Genomic DNA, 18717 nt, shown 5'->3' on the forward strand with positions numbered 1-18717 from the left:
CCTTTATTTTTTATGCTATAGGAGTAAAAAAAGCAAAACATTTGTTGAAAAAAAAGCTACATTTTTGTTGTCTATCATTTTTTACATATCCTTCATAGCATCAGAGTTATTATATATAATAAGGCTTTTTTTTGAATATTGAAGAATATTAATAAAAAATAAATATTAAATAAAATAAAATAAAAAATATTAATTTTAAACCGGTCTAACTTCAGGATCGTATGAAAAACACTAAAGCAAAACTAATTGTAAAGGGTCTACGATTAATTTTCATTCTGATGGAAATGGTACAGCGATTACTGCTCATGTTTTTGACGATAACTCCTTCAATTTTGCTCTAATTAACTTTTATAAGTGCTCATTTTGAAGGTCTTTTTGAGTACTCCAAAAAACTCCCGGAGCGTTATACACGTAAAATTAATCATTTTTCCGTTATTTGACGTTGACTACATCGATTCGAGTATTCCCCCCAAAACAAGTCCCTTTCCACTAACCATATTTCGCTTTGTATAGGACGTACAACACTTTTAAAAAAACAATTTTCTTTGCTTATTTATAACCTACATTTTTTTTCATTACAATTTTTTTAATAAAATGCGTAGTTTTTGAGTTATTTGCGAAAAATACTTTGAAAAAGTATTTTTTTTTTCACTCAAAATTTCAAGTGAATCGTGAATAACTAAAAAACTATCGATTTCTCGAAAAAATTCTTCGAATATTTTTTGCTCAAAATTTGATTCGATATCGATTTTTGAAAAAAAAATTCCACCCCCGAGAAGGGGTGTCAACCCCCCAACAGGGTGGAAGCGTCAATCGGCGCTATGTCACTAATGTGCCTAATTGACCTTTTTTCTAACTATCTGTTAAATTTCAAGTCGATCGGTTCAGTTTCAAAGAATTCGGAAGTGAAAAGTATTCAATGACTGTACTAATAGAGTAATAATTCTACATGAAAAAGCTGGTGTCGTTGAAATGAGTAAATAATTTAAAATAACACCAAACCAAGCCAAGCCAACTGTCGTACATCCCGGGGAGAAACTGATTTGTCAATTTCACATTTCATTAACCCCGTTTTATTTCAAGACCAAACCTAATTCCTGAACAGCTGTGCTAAGTTCAATTGGCCGTAATTGGATTGAGATAATCTAATCTTCGCAACTTATCCGTTTGGGTTTCTTGGGAATTTCATCAGCTTTGAGCCCCTAATACTTTGTAAACTAGAAAGTAAACCAAAACTATTCCTTAATAACTTTAATTTCCTTTTACCCATTCGCGCAACATAAACCGAAAGCTTTATGCTGTTGCCGGGAGGGAATCCTTGGGGATTTTCAAGACTTCGGATGCGTTTAGCTCTTTGCAATAACACTGTTTCAGTTATGCAGGGGAATATTAATATTGATTTAATAAATCTGTTTTACTGAGAAGAGAAAGATTAAAAATTAGTTACAGATCCTCGAGCCACAAACTAATTTTGTATATTAAATCTGAAGCTTCATTAATAATAGAAAACTAATGTTTTGACAAGCCGCAGCAAAAAAATTGTTAATTTTTCGATTAAAACGTGGCGATTTGACTAAGGCATTTGACTGTGTATCCCACAGAATCCTCTTAAATAAACTAAAATTTTATAATTTTGATGACAAACTTTGTTTCACTTTGTTCAACAGAAACAATTTGTGGAGTTCCCCAAGGCTCAGTATTGGGCCCTATTCTATTTCTTATCTATATCAATGACTTCCCAAATTGTGATATAACTAATGATTTTGTTTTATTTGCCGATAGTCCAGTCGGTATCTGTTTTAAAAGTAGGTTGTATGGATGTTTCATTATAGTAACGCTAATTTTTGTTGGAAATAGTTCTAAAATATTATGTAAAATGATAAGTGCGATATGCGCCCGCTGAAAAAGTTGTGCATAATTGTTAGCGCTATAAAATATAAAAAAAAATTGAAAAGCGCATTTTTCTCCCTTCTTTCATGTATAACTCGGAGAATATCGACATTAGAGGAAATAGTCAAAGGAAAAAAGTTTCGTTTTGAGACTCTCTTCAAAATAAAAGTTGAGAAAAAGTCGAATGAAGTTGGGCGAGTGGATTATGCTGCTCCGCTTGCATAGTCCCCACTCCACACTATTTGACTATCTGCTCGATTCCTATGAAATGTATAATTTTTTTTTGCATCAGAACAGTTAAAATATATTTCCGATTTAAACAAATTTCTATAGTTATAAAGTCTTTGCTTCAAACAATCAAAATCACTTTTGAATGTTATTGTATAGTACGTTGTTTTGTCGTAAACTCACTTCAATTTTGAGCTTTCATATCTCGTTGACGATTCATCGTATCCACAAGATTAAAAGTGTTCGTCAATCCTTCCTCTATTTGATACTATAATTACATTTGAAGCATATGCAAATACGGTAGCTCCAGCTCTAAATCTTTATTAGTATTTTTTCGGAGAAATTTTGAAAAAATTCCAATTGCTGCTAAAATGGATAAAATCGAAAATTTTTAAATGGGCATTGATAGTTGAGACTCCAAAGGGTATGTATAAAAATTGGGAGCTCAAAATAATCATTGGTTTTATCCTGAGAGAGAATTGAGAAATAAGTATAATTCTGTATTTTCTCAATTAACAATTGAATTGTGCGAAATCTACCCTGCCCATTGCGATGAAAAAAATGTCTGCAATACTACCAAGTCACCAAGTACTCAGAATCATACTTTTTATATGGCTGCTCTAAAGTCAAGGTCTGAAATAAGATCGTGAAAAAAACTTCTTTTTTCACGAATTTTTTTCGGTCAAATAATAACTTGACTAAACTCACAGAGGATTCAGTGGATACGCTGCTGCTGATACCTTAAGGACTGGTTTGTTGCTAATATATTGAACTTAAATGTAGACAAAACTCAATATTTGCTTTTTACACTTTGCCATATCAATAATTGTAATAACTCGAGTAGCATTAAATTTCTTGGAGTTCACCTTTACACTGAATTAATTTGGGAAAAATATGTCAATGATTTATTCGCACGTTTATATAAGAATATTTTCCTACTGCGTAATTTGTATCTTGTAGACTCTAAGCCTGTACGCATGTCTGCATATTATAATGCTTTTCATGCCATCATGACTTATGCAATTTTGAACTGGGGTCATTCGTCTCAAAGTGATAACATTTTAGGTTTACAACGTAAATGTATTAGAATTATGGCTGGAATAAAATACAGAGATGATTGTCGCAAACACTTCAAACTGCTAAATATTCTTACATTTACATACTTGAATGGCTCATTTATATTAAAAATAATCATAAAATATCAGAAAATTTGCTTTCCCAAGACAAGAGACCAAGAGAATATTAGGCCAAAATTTCATAGATTAGTGAAATCCAGAGATGGCACAAATTACAAAGGACCACAAAAAAAAATCGACGAAAGGTCTCCTCAGCCAAACCTATCGTATTGCATATTTTTTGGTCGCAGAAACCGAATCTGTAACTCATTTAGTCCCATCACGTCAGAATTTTTTTCTAACCTCAAAAAATAGCTGAAAAATGGTAGAATTCAACAAAATCAACCCTGCAACCTGTTAAAACCTTATAACTCCACATCCTTATGATCCCGAACCAGCTCGACAAGCCGTAAAATAATAACTCGCAACCGTAAAAATACATAACCTCAAAATTGGATGAGCCCAAAACCCAAAATAAGCAGCGAATAAACTTACACATAGGGCACAAACCTTCATTTTTGAATGGTAAACCCTTTTAACCTAAAACCCTGAAAACCCATAACCTGAAAACACGACAAGGCCTCAATCTGAAACCTCAAAACCTCGAAGCTGAATAACCCTAAAACTCCAAAACTTCAAAACCAGGGCCGGCATTAATAGGTGGCGATCACTTCGAGCGTCACATATGAGCAGCGAGATACGCACTTCGAACAAAGAAGCCACTGGCCGAAACTCATAAACTTAAGCACCCGAACACACATACCCTAGGGGCACCCTACACAGTAGGGTCCCTAAACCCAAAATCCCAAACCCACATACCTTGAGCACAGCGTACCTTGGTCGCAGCAAGATCTACGCTTCCATCACACAGGCCTTCGGCGGGACTCATGAAACCAAGCTTCCACACCCTCATATCCTAGGTGAAACAAGAGAGTGTTAGAGTTTGCAAGGTTAGGTTTGATACTAAGCTCCATTTGCTTCTTTATCCTCTTGGTAACAAACATTGATCTCGCTCCGACCAGAGTATGTGGGCTTGGGAGCTTGGGTGTGAAAGAAAGCTGGCTTTGCTCGCTTATCTGCTGTGTGATGAACGTGTAACGAGAGGCAAGGGAACTCACGAAAATCAAACACTCCGGAGGGAACAGAGTCCTGCTACGTCCACGTCGTTGTTCCTGGGTACGGCAAAATGTAGGCACTACCAACTCGTAGATTTTTGTGCCTTTGATGTTTCTTGGATTCTAATGAGTATCTGATTTCAATTACTAGGGTTTGAGGATCTTTCTGCGGCCAGGGTATGTAGGTTTGGAAGATTACGTTTATGAAATTTGCTGTACCCAGAGTATGTGGGTTTAGGATTTTGGGTTTGAGAGTTTGATGTGCCCAATCTATGTGGATTTGGGAGCTCGGGTTTAGAGATCTTACTGCAATCAGGGTTTGTGGGTTTGGGAACTCGGGTTTAGAGATTTAGCTTCATCCAATGTATGTGGGTTTGGGAGCTTAAGTTTATGAGTTTCGGCGAGTGGCTCCTTTGTTCGAAGTGTTTGTCTCGCTGCTCATGTGTGACGCTCGAAGTGATCGCCACCCTCACCCTTATTAATGCCGGCCCTGGTTTTGAAGTTTTGGGATTTTAGGGTTATTCAGCTTCGGGGTTTTGAGGTTTCAGATTGAGGCCTTGTCGTGTTTTCAGGGTATGGGGTTGCGGGGTTTTAGCTTAAAAGAGTTTACTATTCAAAATTGAAGGTTTGTGCCCTATGTGTAAGTTTATTCGCTGCTTATTTAGGGTTTTTGGGTTTTGGCCTCATCCAATTTTGAGGTTATGTATTTTAACGGTTGCGAGTTATCATTTTACGGCTTGTCGAGCTCATTCGGGATCATAAGGATGTGGAGTTATAAGGTTTTAACAGGTTGCAGGGTTGATTTTGTTGAATTCCACCATTTTTCAGCTATTTTTGAGGTTAGAAAAAAACTCTGACGTGATGGGACCAAATGAGTTATAGCTTCGGTTTCAGCGACCCAAAAAACATATAAAACGATAGGTTTGGCCGAGGAGACCTTTCGTCGATTTTTTTTGTGGTCCTGTGTTATTTTGGCATTACATTCTTCAATACTCTTCCATTTGAGATTCGATCACTAAATTCAGACTGTTTTAAGGCCAGAATTAGAAAATATCTGTTACAGTTATGAAGATGATGAGTTCTTTGCTGACCAGTTTTTTGATATATGTATGATGAATGTTCGTAATATTTACTTTTTTATGCTGTTTACGTTATATTTATCTGAATGTGTTTTTAGCTTTAGTATATTAATATTAATTATATTAAGATACCCTATACTACCGTTCTATAATGTTGAACTGTAAAATCTTTAGTGCGCTTTAAAACATATTTTCAGAAGGATTAGACCCCGATAAGTGTCCGGACGGCATTTTAGGGAAACCATTAAATATATATTTATTGATCACCTTTCACTCTAGTTGATTAATATTTAATGTAGAATGAGGAGACAGGTCTCATTTTATAAAAAGCCTAGACTGTCGAGTACCTAAGTAATTTTTCCTGTTCCGAAATTGTGAAATTCAGCAAAGCGTCCTGGAATTTCTAAGACAAAGGACCCCTCCCCATTGCACCGGGCCTCAATAGTCCTTTTCAGAGTTCCGATGTCCCTTTACAGGGGGACTCAATTACGGGGGATGGATTACTTTTATGTTTCCATTGTGAAGAGATATCGTTTTTCTTCACAGATTTACAAATTCGCTGAATAATATGTGGATAAAGTTTTCAGCAAGACGATTCATTGTATCTTTTTATCATACACGCGGTTAACAAGACTAGGTTTCTTTTATAGTTTAGATGCCAAAGTATTTATGAAAAAAACATAAAAATCTTATCAAATGATTCTCTCAATATATCTTAGGTTTTAATCGGTATAATTTAATAGGGGATAGAACTCGCAGAAATAAAAAGAAATGTCCACATAAACTTGTATGTTTTAAAGCTTCTCTTTCAAGATACAGTGAATTTAATAAAAAAAACTTTTTCAACTGTCTCAAAAAGTACTTCACCGATTTTGAAAAAACTTGGCACATTTTTAGTGATAAGTAGGGGGCTGAATTTGAAGGGGTTGTATTTAAATTCATAATAGTCCAGTCACTGAAGACGAAAATAAGGTAAAAGCTACCAATTTTTTCGGATAGCATGGATTTTTCTGAAAATTTGCTTACAACCTCATCTGACCCCCCGCTTCAAAAGTTATATTGTCTAGATCTGTGCTTTTTTCTATTTGGGGGTGAAAACTATCATTGTACGAAAAAAATGCGAAAATCGCAGATTTACGTATTTTAAAAATTCAATTCATGTTCAAATATGTTGGATAAAGTTCCTTTCATGTTTTTAATATAATTTATGAAATTTAAGCACTTTTCAATCCTTAAAAATCCTTAAAAGCTACTCTTGCATGGCCAAAAAAATTGAGAAAAAGTTTTTAACAGTTTAAAATATTCTATTGGTGCATTCACAATGTATTGCATTTTTTATTATTTTTGTTATTCATTAGAAAGCTTACGATTCATTACAAAGTTGGAACCCTTTAAAACGATCCCTTATAATAAAATAAACAAAAAAATATTAGTATGCATATGTCGAATTTTAAATTTTTTATTGGTTTTCTTTCCTAAAAATTATATGTATGATGATATAATTAATTTTTTAAAATTTTAATGAATTTATTCTTAATATTTTTTTATTAAATTAATATCAAATAAGAAAATTTGTATATACATTATAAATGGATGTATTGTACAAAATGTTTTAAAAATGGTCTGTTATTTTTTACATGTGTATATAATGCTGCCAACCTGTGCGTATACAGAATTTCTCGCTTGGTGACAACCTAAATTCGAGGCCTCGGCTAATATCCGAATGTACACATACATATATATGTGAACTCGGATACGTGTGTGTATGTATATTATTAAAATACTTACTCAAATCAGTTCACAAGTACTCCAAAATACACAAAGATGATCGTAATTTACCCGCTCCGAAAATTTTACCGAAAAAATGTAAATAATTTTAACCATAACTTTTGTAATTTTAAAGTTATAAATTTACTTAAAAAAACCATTTTGTAGGGAATTTAAAGCACTTTAAGTTATGTGATTTGCAATTTTTTTGAGCCCTTCGTTTTTTAGATTTGTAAGCTAAAATGGCTCAGGAAAGGCAGTCTTGGAGCTTAGTTTTGAGCTTCTAAAACTCTTGTCAAATTTTGTCCTACAAAAATTTAAAAAAGCATATTGTTCAGTAAGAATAAACCTACAATTTCTTAGTCTATCATTTTTTATAACTTGTTAGTTTTTGAAATATTTTGAAAAAAGGCGATTTTTAAAAAACTGAAAAATTTTATTCAAAACTAAATGAAATATTTCTAAAATCGATCAAATTCCCAGAATCTACTGTTACTAATAAAGTAAATTGCAGAAGGAATCGTTTAATTTTTTTTTCGTCGTCATTAATTTTAATACCGACTTTTTTCCTCAAAAATCAAGACAATAATTTTATTTTGATTGTAACTTCATTAGTTTTCATGCTAACGACTTTTACCACTCAATTTAAAGATCTTTTCAAGAACTTTAATTAGTGTTATATAAGTTTTCCTCAAAAAACCTTTAGTTTTTCCGCTACAAGACGTTGAACATTTCGATTATAGCTACATATCTTCAAAATTGACTTCAACTTGTAGTTTTGAGATATTCGCGAAAAATGGCTAAAAAAATGCATTTTTTTGGGCTAAAAACGAACATGTTTAGGCGCCAATAACTCAAAAAGTATTGACTGTACAAAAAATTCTTATAGAACATTTTTTGTTTAGAATTCATCCCTTTATCGAATCGTGAGGTTATTTTTAATAAAAAAATTCCCAGCCATTGTAAGGGGTGGCATACACCCCTAGGGTAAAAGCACACATCGGCACTATATAACTTTTGTGTATTGGGCTATTCCCTAGCTACAGTTCAAATTCCACGTCAATCCATTCCATCCGAAAAAATTGGTAGCCAAAATGCTTCAGTGACGGACTATAAGTGGATATTCTAAAGAAAAATTTGGGCACGCCATTGCTTTCTTATAAGTTTGATATTATCGTTACAGTGTGTCTACCTTTATTTATGTACAAATCCGTAAAAACTTTATTCTTCAAGACAATTCAACAAATTTTTAATTTTTTTATTTTAAATGGCATCGAAAACCGCTTCATCGGATCCTTCCACAGCTTTTAAGATGGCTATCCAAGGCCTGCTATGATTTTCTTTATACCCCCGAATTTCAATATTATAAACACTTGGCGATTTTTTTATTTAAAATCTATCTTATTATATGTATATTATGGAATAGTTAAAAAATATGTTGGGATTATTATAAATAGACATTTAAAATTACTTCATTGTTGTTCCGCAGCAGCAAATAATTTAAGTGCTCTTTGATTTCTTTTATAAACTATTGTGTTTGTCTGGATCCATTGTACATACTTTTTTAATAAGGACTAGTTGTGGATCACCTTGTAAATTCATATCCTCTCATCTAGTCGGCATAAGCTGCTTTAATCGATTTCGCAAAAGGCTAGAGCAGAGCAATTATTCCAGATGTACAATGTTTGTACATAATATACACCGTGACAACTTTATCCGATAAACAGATTAGCAGGCAGATATAGATTCAATTACGGCGCGTTAGGAAATCCCAGTAAGTTTCAACCATCCTAATTAAACCCATTAAGCCCCTTCATGTCCCGCACTGTCGTTTAAGTGGCTACCGGCGAACTTATGAGACACTGGACAGATGCCACATTAGAGCGCCCGCTAAAGCGACGGACGGACGTAGAGAACCCTGTGTCGCGGTTTGTTTGCGTTTTTTTGCTGGTGCTTTTTAATCGCCGTGTTGATTAATACATCAACGGGTTTGAAAAATTACTCTTCATATACAGGAAATGGATGGACTCACTTCATTTTGCTTTTTGTAAATACAAAAATGCTATAAATAAAGGTGTTTCGTAAAAAGCTCCATACAAAAGACCGCCACAAGCTTCTGACAGTCAAAATCGCGTGATTTAATTAAGCATAAATCTATTTAAACGTGCTTGTTTCAGGTGGAATCAAATTTCAAAGAGCTTTAAAAGTTTCAGATTTAATAATAAATTTAATTTGGGCTAGTAGAAAAATTGTGTATAACATTTCTGGTGATGTATTTTTACATACATAAAATATAAGCAGAAGTGTTAAAAACTACTAATATAGAGTAATAGCGACGTTACAACAAAGTTTCATAGTTGGTTCTCTCATAAAAACAGACAAAAACACGAAAGTATTTTTTTTTAAACGCAAACAATGCTTATGAAAGGGTGACAGTAATAGATGCGTCGCTATAGCAGTAAATGGACTAAAAAAAACGATGAATTGACGTCCGCTATTTAATTGTTGAAATGTGCAGGTAAAGGCAGTAGAAAGGTGTCTCATCTCGTGAGTTAATTTTTTTCATTAGCAACATTGTTTTTTTTAACAATTTGGGTCAAAAATCAATTTTTCCAATATATTGGAAAAACTATTGATTTTAGAGAAAAGTGTTCAACAAACGAAATATGCGCAATCAAATATCCATAACTTGGTTGATATTTATTGAAATTTTATAAATATGCTTAAAAGTTGTGAGTTTTATTGTTATTCAAAACTGTGCGAAAGATAATAATACAACAGTTTTTGCAAAATTGTAGGTATTTATTTATCCCATCAAGGGCAAAAATGCATAACTTTAACCTTCTGTCTCTCCGAAAGTTATTAACAAAAAAGGGTTTAGAAAGTCGATCTTTAAAACTTAAAACCTAACTTAGCTTTGTATTTAAATGGAATTTTGATTTATTGCCAAGTGCCCTTTTGATTTTTACAGAGACACATTTTTTGAAAAAAAGTCTAACTCGGCTCCAAAAGGCGTAGGAACATTTTTTTTAAATGTGTGTTTCTTAATTGGCTATACAATCACACTTTTTATAATTAAATATTATGCATGGTTTTGGAGATAATTTAAATGTTTATAAAAAATTGGTAAAAAACCTAAATCAAAAGGGCCCTTGGCAATAAATCTAAATTCCATTTAAATAGAAAGCTAAGTTAGGTTTTAACCTTTAAAATCGACTATCTAACCCCTTTCTTTGTTAATAACTTTCGGAGAGACAGAAGGTTAACATTATGCATTTTTGCCTCCGGCGGAATAAATAAATAGAATTTTGCAAAAAATATTGGGCCCACAGAGCCCATCTTTCGTACAGTTTCGAATAACAATAAAACTCACTTTTAGGCATATTTATAAAGTAAATAACAACCGAGTAATGGATAATTAAAAAAATGCTGCTTTTCCTCATTTTTTTCATATGTGTTTTTGCAATAACATTTAAAAAGTTTATCCGATTTTAATCTATCAGGTGGTATTTTGTAGGTCTTTTATTACGCATATTCTGCCTGTTGAACACGTCTCTTTAAAATCAATAGTTCAGTAAGAACTGATTTTCGACACAAATTGTGTAAAAAAAAACAATGGTGCTAATGAAAAAAATTGACTCACGAGATGAGACACCTTTTCTACTGCCTTCCCTGTACATTTCAACAACATAATAGCGGATGTAAATTCATCGATATTCAAATATTATAGCAACGCGACTGTAACTATTAAAACCTATAACACCATTCTATAATTTTCAAGTACCTACATTCAATGCACACTAAATTTCTGAATAAAAACAAAGATTTACATATCCAACAATTACCAACAACTACCATCACTTTGGCATATTGTCTTATTATTTACCTGACATTTTCAGTTACCTACTCTTTTTATTTGGTTGGGTATTTCTGCTACACCGAAAAGAAAAAAAAAATAAGAAACAGCCCCTTGTGATAAAAGCGCTTTACATTTAGCGTTACTCTTTGGAATTGGTACTATTGTGTTGCGGTATATTTTGTGTGCACACGTTCAAGTTTACACATTTGTAAACTTAGTCCCGTTCTGATACGAGCAGCGTAATACCTTTCTCAGATGGTATGAGTAACATAACATGGACGGATTGATGTATTCATGTCGATTTGTTATATTCACGGACGATGTTTTCCTTTCAAGTAACTTTAAGCGCGTTTAATCAGTATTTTTAGCAACCTATGGAGTGCTTTCAAATGAAATATGTAGATGTGTTAAATGTATTTTCTGTGTGACTAAAGTCTACCTATTTGCGGAAAAAAATTATACTCGAATTGGTACGAGGATAACATAAATATTCCAAATAAACGTAAGTACGTAAGTGATTAAAAACATGTTTTATACGGTGATTTTAAAAATATACGTACACATTTAAGATTCACCCTGTATGTTAATTATTATAATTCAAAGCAAAAAAAATAGAGAATACAATATAATAAACAATATAAAGAGAAACCTGTGACATGTTAGCAGTTATAATCGAAAAACTGATGATGGTGAGATATCAAAACGTTTAAATGAATAATAAAAGGTATAGTAAAATTGTTACAGAGATTATAAAAGCCATATGTAAACATGCGACATGTTTTTCTTTTTGTCTATTATTTATTTTTTTTAAATGTTTGTACAGGGTGATTCATGAGACACCAGGTGATAATACTAATAATTTTAATCACATTTTTTCATATAAACATGCTTCGTTTCTGATACAAAGAACGAAATGTAACAATATTACGACTTTTAATTTATATTTTCGAAATGTTTTAATTAATGAAAATTTGCACATCGCCAGTGAGGTTAAACAAAGGGTGAATTTTCATGAAGAATTTCCCAATATTTTTACTAGATCGATTTTCGATCTTATGTACTTTGGACATAAGTGCCAAAAAAAAATGGTTTCTTTGTGATGACCTTAAGTATCGCGCGATATTCTGGCATTATTAGAAATATTTAAGAAGTTTCAAATCCCAAGTGACAAACTAATAGAATTATAGAATTTATACATTTAAATTTATAGAACAATATTGACATTTATAGTAATTAATAAATTAAAATTATATCAATGTTACTGAGCATGCGGATTAAAGATAATTTCATGTAACCCAGGTAGCCTCGCAACAGGATATCATTCTAGAAAAGTCTGGTTGTAGTTAAGAGTACGTCTATAATACACCACTTGAAGAAAAAAACACTCGATAAACACACTGACACCACCAAGAAAAACAATAAAAATACTTTCGCTGTACAGCAAAAATAAAACGCTCTCTCAACGGTAATTGTAAAGTATTTTATTGATAACTAAGTTGTATAGAAAAAGACGGGGTGAGTGTTCGTTGAAGAGTCCCTGTGTGTGGAGTCGCTCGTAGGTATATGGGTGCGCATCTGGTCGCTGGCGCCAATCGCCGTAGACCCTTCCTGGAACGATGGTGCGTCCGACGGCACTCTTGACATAATGCTTTAAAATGGGTCACTTGCGAACATGTGTACCCACAACTTCATACACTTCAGTCTTTATCCAGCCCTAAAAACAGTAGTCTAAGGGCATCAAGTCTGGGAATCATGGTGGCCAATGAATAGGACACACCTTTCGAAAAATTTTTGATTTAGATTTTCTGTTACCTGATGGTAATAATAAGCCAGCTCTCCATCGTGTTGGATCATACGATTTCCAACGGTTGGGGGTCTTCTAATAGTAGCGGAAGAGTATTTCGTGAAAATTCGAAATAAATTGACCCGATAAGTTTGTTAGGTAATATTATCGCCCTGTTAATAAATTGTCAATTGTACCGCACCAAATGTTCACAGGAAAACGATGTTGAAAACTACTTTCCACAGTGACATATTTATTCTATTCAGATCAACGTGTGAATTGGGTGTATTGTTAATACCACTGCGGGTAAAGGTAGCTTCATCAGTAAAAAGTATAAATGGAATTGATTCTCGACTAGCGACAAATTCTAGTCTTACTACTTCATCTCATTGTAAAGTATTTGCACCTTTTGAAAATGGAATAGATACAATCCGTGTTTACGCAAAATTCGCCAATTTCTGATTCGAGAAACACTAAATTAACTGTGTAGCGATTCTGCGCGTAGTTAAACTTGGTTTGGGTTATGCTAACTGAGAAATTTCTTCTCCGTCATACTATTTTGGGCTTCTTGAGGGTCAGACCATATTCGGAAATTAGGGAAAGTACCACTCAAGTTATTAAAAATTGTAATAAACATTTCTATGCTTTATCCTTCGATTGAGAAATCGTAGACGATATTCTCCGGTGGTAACACTAGAATTTGCTTCGCAAAAATCGTAAACCATACATCAAAATATAAGCTTACTCAGCATTTGTAAACATTATTATTATAATTAAAAAAAAATTACAATTCACAAAAGCACTTTTAACACACAATGTTAATAATAGTCGAAAATAAATAATTATTCACAGTATAAATTTTTTGGTCAACTTGACGACAATGATACAATCTACAATTTACATTGATAATTTTTTTTTAAATGCTTATATTTATTTAGGTACGTTTTTCTCCAAAACGTTTAGATTTATTAAAGTTCACAAGGATAACTTTTTGTGTAAAAAAACTAAGTTTTCTAAATTTTGTCTACAGATTGGCATAAATAGTTGGCAAAAAAGTGTTGTTCCTAGTACAATCTTTGCTTAACCAGCCTCTAGTCGATTTTGACGATTAGTTTTATAATCATCTTAAAAAGCGCAAAATGTTATGGCAATGGCAAATTTTCATTGATTTATCTTAAAATTTGTCGAAAATATAAATTAAAATTCTTCAAAGTTTTAACCTTTCACACCCTGTATCCCAAAAGCAAACCATTTTAAATTACAGTTGGCATGTAACATATATTTACAATTTGCATTGCGTATTTGTTTGAATACGCAAATACAGGGTGTTTCTGAAATAAGTGCCCTTCATGACCCTTTTCAAGAAACACCCTGTATATTCTTCTTTATGTGTGAACGAAAAAACAATATAAAAAACTATAAACAATACCACAAACAAATAATTACTGATTCTTCGATGCATATACTGTTATCACCCTTTTGCTGTTATCAACTGATATCGATTTTAGCTTCAGAAATCCCTTCACAATTAATAAATCAGCGAGTCAAAACAAATTTAACTATTCCAAATTAATCGGCGCCCGCACGTTCCCGCATCGCCCGCATTTTTCCGAAAAAAAGCACCCCGCCCGATCGAGCCGACAAGACCGCTAACCAAAACGTATATGGTCAATTAATTTGCGGTTTATCCAGTTGATTTGACTTTACGCAGATATAAAAGACAAAGCGACTCCATTAAGCGATCCGAATTCGATATTAACGACGCTGCGGTTAGTAAATACGGCAAATATCGATGACCCGAAATTAGCCAGTGACAAATACGGCCGATATGGAACCGTTTTCGGAGGGTGGCGGCGGTCAATTAATGGGAACCGGCCCCCGATCTGAGAGTATAAATAAATGTTTTCGGGTGGCGAAATTGACCCTCCGACATAATCCCGGATCGTCAGCCGCAAATATAAATTTAATTTTCAGTGTTTGGTTTTGTAAAGGATCGTTGCATTGCTGACATTGATTGTACATTTCTTCAGCCAGGTTACGGAAATAAGGTACCTACGTCAGATAAGGTCACGTCTCTAATCAGGCCTTGCTGTTTTGAAATGAAACTAATTATAGTACAAGTTTACACATTTTCAAATCTTTAATAATCTTGAAATCCCTATCGAAAAACTGTTTGCATTTCTCAAAAACAGAGATCATGGGGTTGCTGTTAAAGTTCTGTTTAGGGATTTTGCCACATGTGAAAAAAAAATAAATATTAAATAAACCCTTACATTTAAGAGCGGAATTGTTTCCAATCGAAATCAATTGGTTCTTAATAAAAATATCTGAAGATGACATTTCGGATATCAACCAAATTTTCAATTTTTTTATTACATAGAAAGTGTTGTAGCGATCGGAATAAATGGAAATCTGATGGTGCAATGTCGGGCGAGTATGGTAGGTACTCCCACCCCAATTCATTAATTCTTTCCAGGGTTCCTTTTGCAGGGTGCTGTCTTGCATTATCATGTGCAGAGTAAAGTCCTTTCTGTTGAAAATCGCTTAATGATTTTACTCGATCGAATTGTTCACAGTAAAGGTCTGCAATCACAGTTTGTCCAGGTTTCAGCACTTCAAAATGAATGATTCTGCGAATCGGACCAAACACACAAAAGTGCCTTGTTGAGATATAAACCTGTTTAGCAGTACTTCGTGGCGGTTCATTCGCAGAGAGCCATTGCCGTTTGCATTTTGGATTATCATAGAGAATCCATTTTTCATCTCCAGTGATCAAGCGATCAAAAAATGCCTGTGTATTGTGCCGTTGAAGCAATAAGTTGCATGTGGTGTATCGGTTAGCTTTGTTTTCTTCGGATTGTGGATTATGCAGGACTCAAACACCTGCTCTGCTCACTTCACCAATCTGCTGCAAATGTTCTTGGATGGTGTTTGATAGTTCCTCGATTGTCTGATACGGATTTACTTCCACTTACGCCCTTAACACGTCTTTGTCTAATGTTCTTCATCTTCCTGATCGATACGAGTCGGAACGATCTGAACTTAGAAAACCACCTTTGGCATTTACAAAAGTCTAATGCACTTGGATAAACATCGCAAATGTTTTTGGTAGCAACTGTCGTTACTATCCTTGTGAAACTCAAGAACCATACAATGCCTGGATATGTGTCTCTTCTGGTATTTGGCTGGCCATTTCACGCAAAACTGCAAGAAAAATTAAGATTTAATTAATTACAAGTAAACAAGTCGCTTTAACCTTAAAATGTCTGGTACGGCTTTGAAGTATACAGGGTGAGTCAGTTTTTTTGTAGACAAACTTAAACAGGAGATAGAACACATGTTTTTAAAAAGAAAAGTTCCTATAAACATATATCGTAGAAGGCTTTGTTTCCGAGATACAGTTTGTTGAATATATTTTTTTTCTCGAATTTTCATTATAACTTATAAATGAATGCTTAGATTTTTTTCATATTTGGAGGATAATGCATATTGATTAAGGGGCATAAAACAAGCGATAAGAATGTTCAAAAACTTGCACAGTGGCGGAGTGGAGGGGGTGCTCAATCCCTTTCTTAAACAGAACTTCTACGCCAATAACAATTTTTTTAAAAAAGTGTTATTTTCATTACCTATATACAGTTTAACAAAAATAATGTCCCTCTTCTCTTTTGAAATTTCTGTGCGTTTCCGAGTTATTTTGATTATTAGTATTTGATGTGGTACTAAATTAATTTATTTATTATCAATTATCGGCTAAATATTTAATTCTTTCAACGAAACCTACCTAAATTTGGTTTGTTAAGGATTCTAAAAAGCCAAAATCTCTTATTCTTTATCTCTTTCCAATGTAGTCAAAATAAATATTTGTTATATCAAGCCACACTCAAATATGTACAAGACTTTTATAAATTGAAATCTGTTTAGTACACTAATTTGAACAATCCTTATTTATTATGTGCTGCGTAAATACTAATGTACTGCAACTAAATTACAAAAAAAAAACATTGAAAGAACATTGATGTTAATGTTTATGGAGAAAATTTTTGAATTTATAACAATATTTAATTAACAACTTCTTAAAACTTTTTGGCAACTGTACAATAATGTATTGTATATATGTAATGTAACAGATTTCAACTTATAAAAGTCTTGTATTTGGGTATAACTTGATATAAAAATTTTTTTTTGACTACATTAGAAAGAGATTAAGAATAAGAGATTTCGGCTTTTTAAACCATATTTAGGTAGGTTTCGTTGAAAGAATTAAATATTTAACCGATAATTGTAATAAATAAATTACTTAATTTACCACAACAAACACTAAAAATCAAAATAACTCGGAAACGCACAGGAATTTCGAAACAGAAGAAGGGACATTATATTTGTTAAACTGTGTGTAGATAATAAAAATAACAGTTTTTTAAAAAAATAGTCATTGGCGTAGAAGTTCTGTTTAAGAAAAGCGTTGAGCATCCCCTCCACTCCGCCACTTTGCAAGTTTTTGAACATTCTTATCGCTTGTTTTATGCCCCTTAATTAATAGGCATTATCTCCCAAACATGAAAAAAAATCTAAGCATTCGTTTATAAGTTATAATGAAAATTTGAGAGAAAAAAATTATATTTAACACCCTGTATCTCGGAAACGAAGCCTTCTATGGCATATGTTTATAGGAACTTTTCTTTATAAAAACATGTGTTCTACCTTCTGTTAAAGTTTTTCTACAAAAAACTGACTCGCCCTGTACAGTGAGCTGATAAATGGTAAACAAATATTGACGTGCGTAGAAATGACATTACTTTCCGCTCCCACATTATCATAAAAAGAAACTGAAAATAACCCTAGTATACCATGTCAACTTAAAAAAAACTACTTACATAAAAAACACGCTGTGATTAACCCCCAAAAAATTCCTAACTTCTCGTCATGTTACTGAAATACAAGTCAATCTTTGAAATTCCATATTTTCTGATTTCTGTCACGAGAAAAGACCTCCAATTATTTACTATGGACGATTCCACTTAGTATATTCCAGTGCAGCTTCCCTTGTGGTTTGCTTCTCAACTTCCCCAGATTTCCTCAAAAAACACTGGGGAATAGTCGCGAATAAATGCGATTAATATGTCGACTCCTGATTAAATAATATTTGAACATCTTTCCCAGCTGTTTCCCCGCGGGTTGTTTGGTTTCCGTTGACTCAACCGATCGCGGTGTGTTCTGGAACTATTCCATACTAAATGACGCCTTTCATATATAGAGTGTTTCATTTCGTCAATTGTATAGGTCATTAAGATGGTAAGTAAAAAACAAATGAAACTGGAATATTTTTTAAACAAACGCACACTCGAGAGGTCTATTTGGAAACTGTTGCTGGAAATTGGAATTTTATCTGCCCATTTTTGAAAAATTGTAGTATCATTTTAAAGGAGTACCTGTGCTATTATTTCATTTAATGAGTGTCATTTCTGGCACTCAAAAACTGTTTCCAACATAAACTGTCATATTGGTTTGAAGAACGAAACTACTAAAATTCTCTTTCATAAACTAAATGGTGTAAGTAACTCATAATGTTAAATCAGAATAAAAGTAAATATCGTTTTTTTATCCACTTTTAGGCAAAACGTTTACTACTCCCATAAGTGATGAAAAATACAAATTAATCTGTGTTATATCGGTGCAAAATTTAATACACAATATTTTATTGCATAGGGATAGTACCTGTATTACGAATATAAGGCAATATTTTCTGACATACCATTAAAATGATGTGTGATGAGTACTGTATTGGGTGTGGTTAAGCATCTGTGGGATTTTCCAGTTCCTATTAAAAGTAGCAATTAAAATTAATAACTGCACCGAGAAAAAAAAATTAATAGAAGAA

The 18717-nt window shown here is 33.1% G+C and overlaps 1 pseudogene; it reads right to left on the minus strand.

The window, feature by feature from the left end:
• Window positions 1-15608: 15608 nt before the first annotated feature.
• On the minus strand, window positions 15609-17632 carry LOC108904501 (annotated as a pseudogene).
• Between the last annotated feature and the right edge of the window lie 1085 nt (window positions 17633-18717).

This window comes from Anoplophora glabripennis, unplaced genomic scaffold (assembly GCF_000390285.2).
Source record: "Anoplophora glabripennis isolate ALB-LARVAE unplaced genomic scaffold, Agla_2.0 scaffold146, whole genome shotgun sequence".
Classification (NCBI taxonomy): Eukaryota; Metazoa; Arthropoda; class Insecta; order Coleoptera; family Cerambycidae; genus Anoplophora; species Anoplophora glabripennis.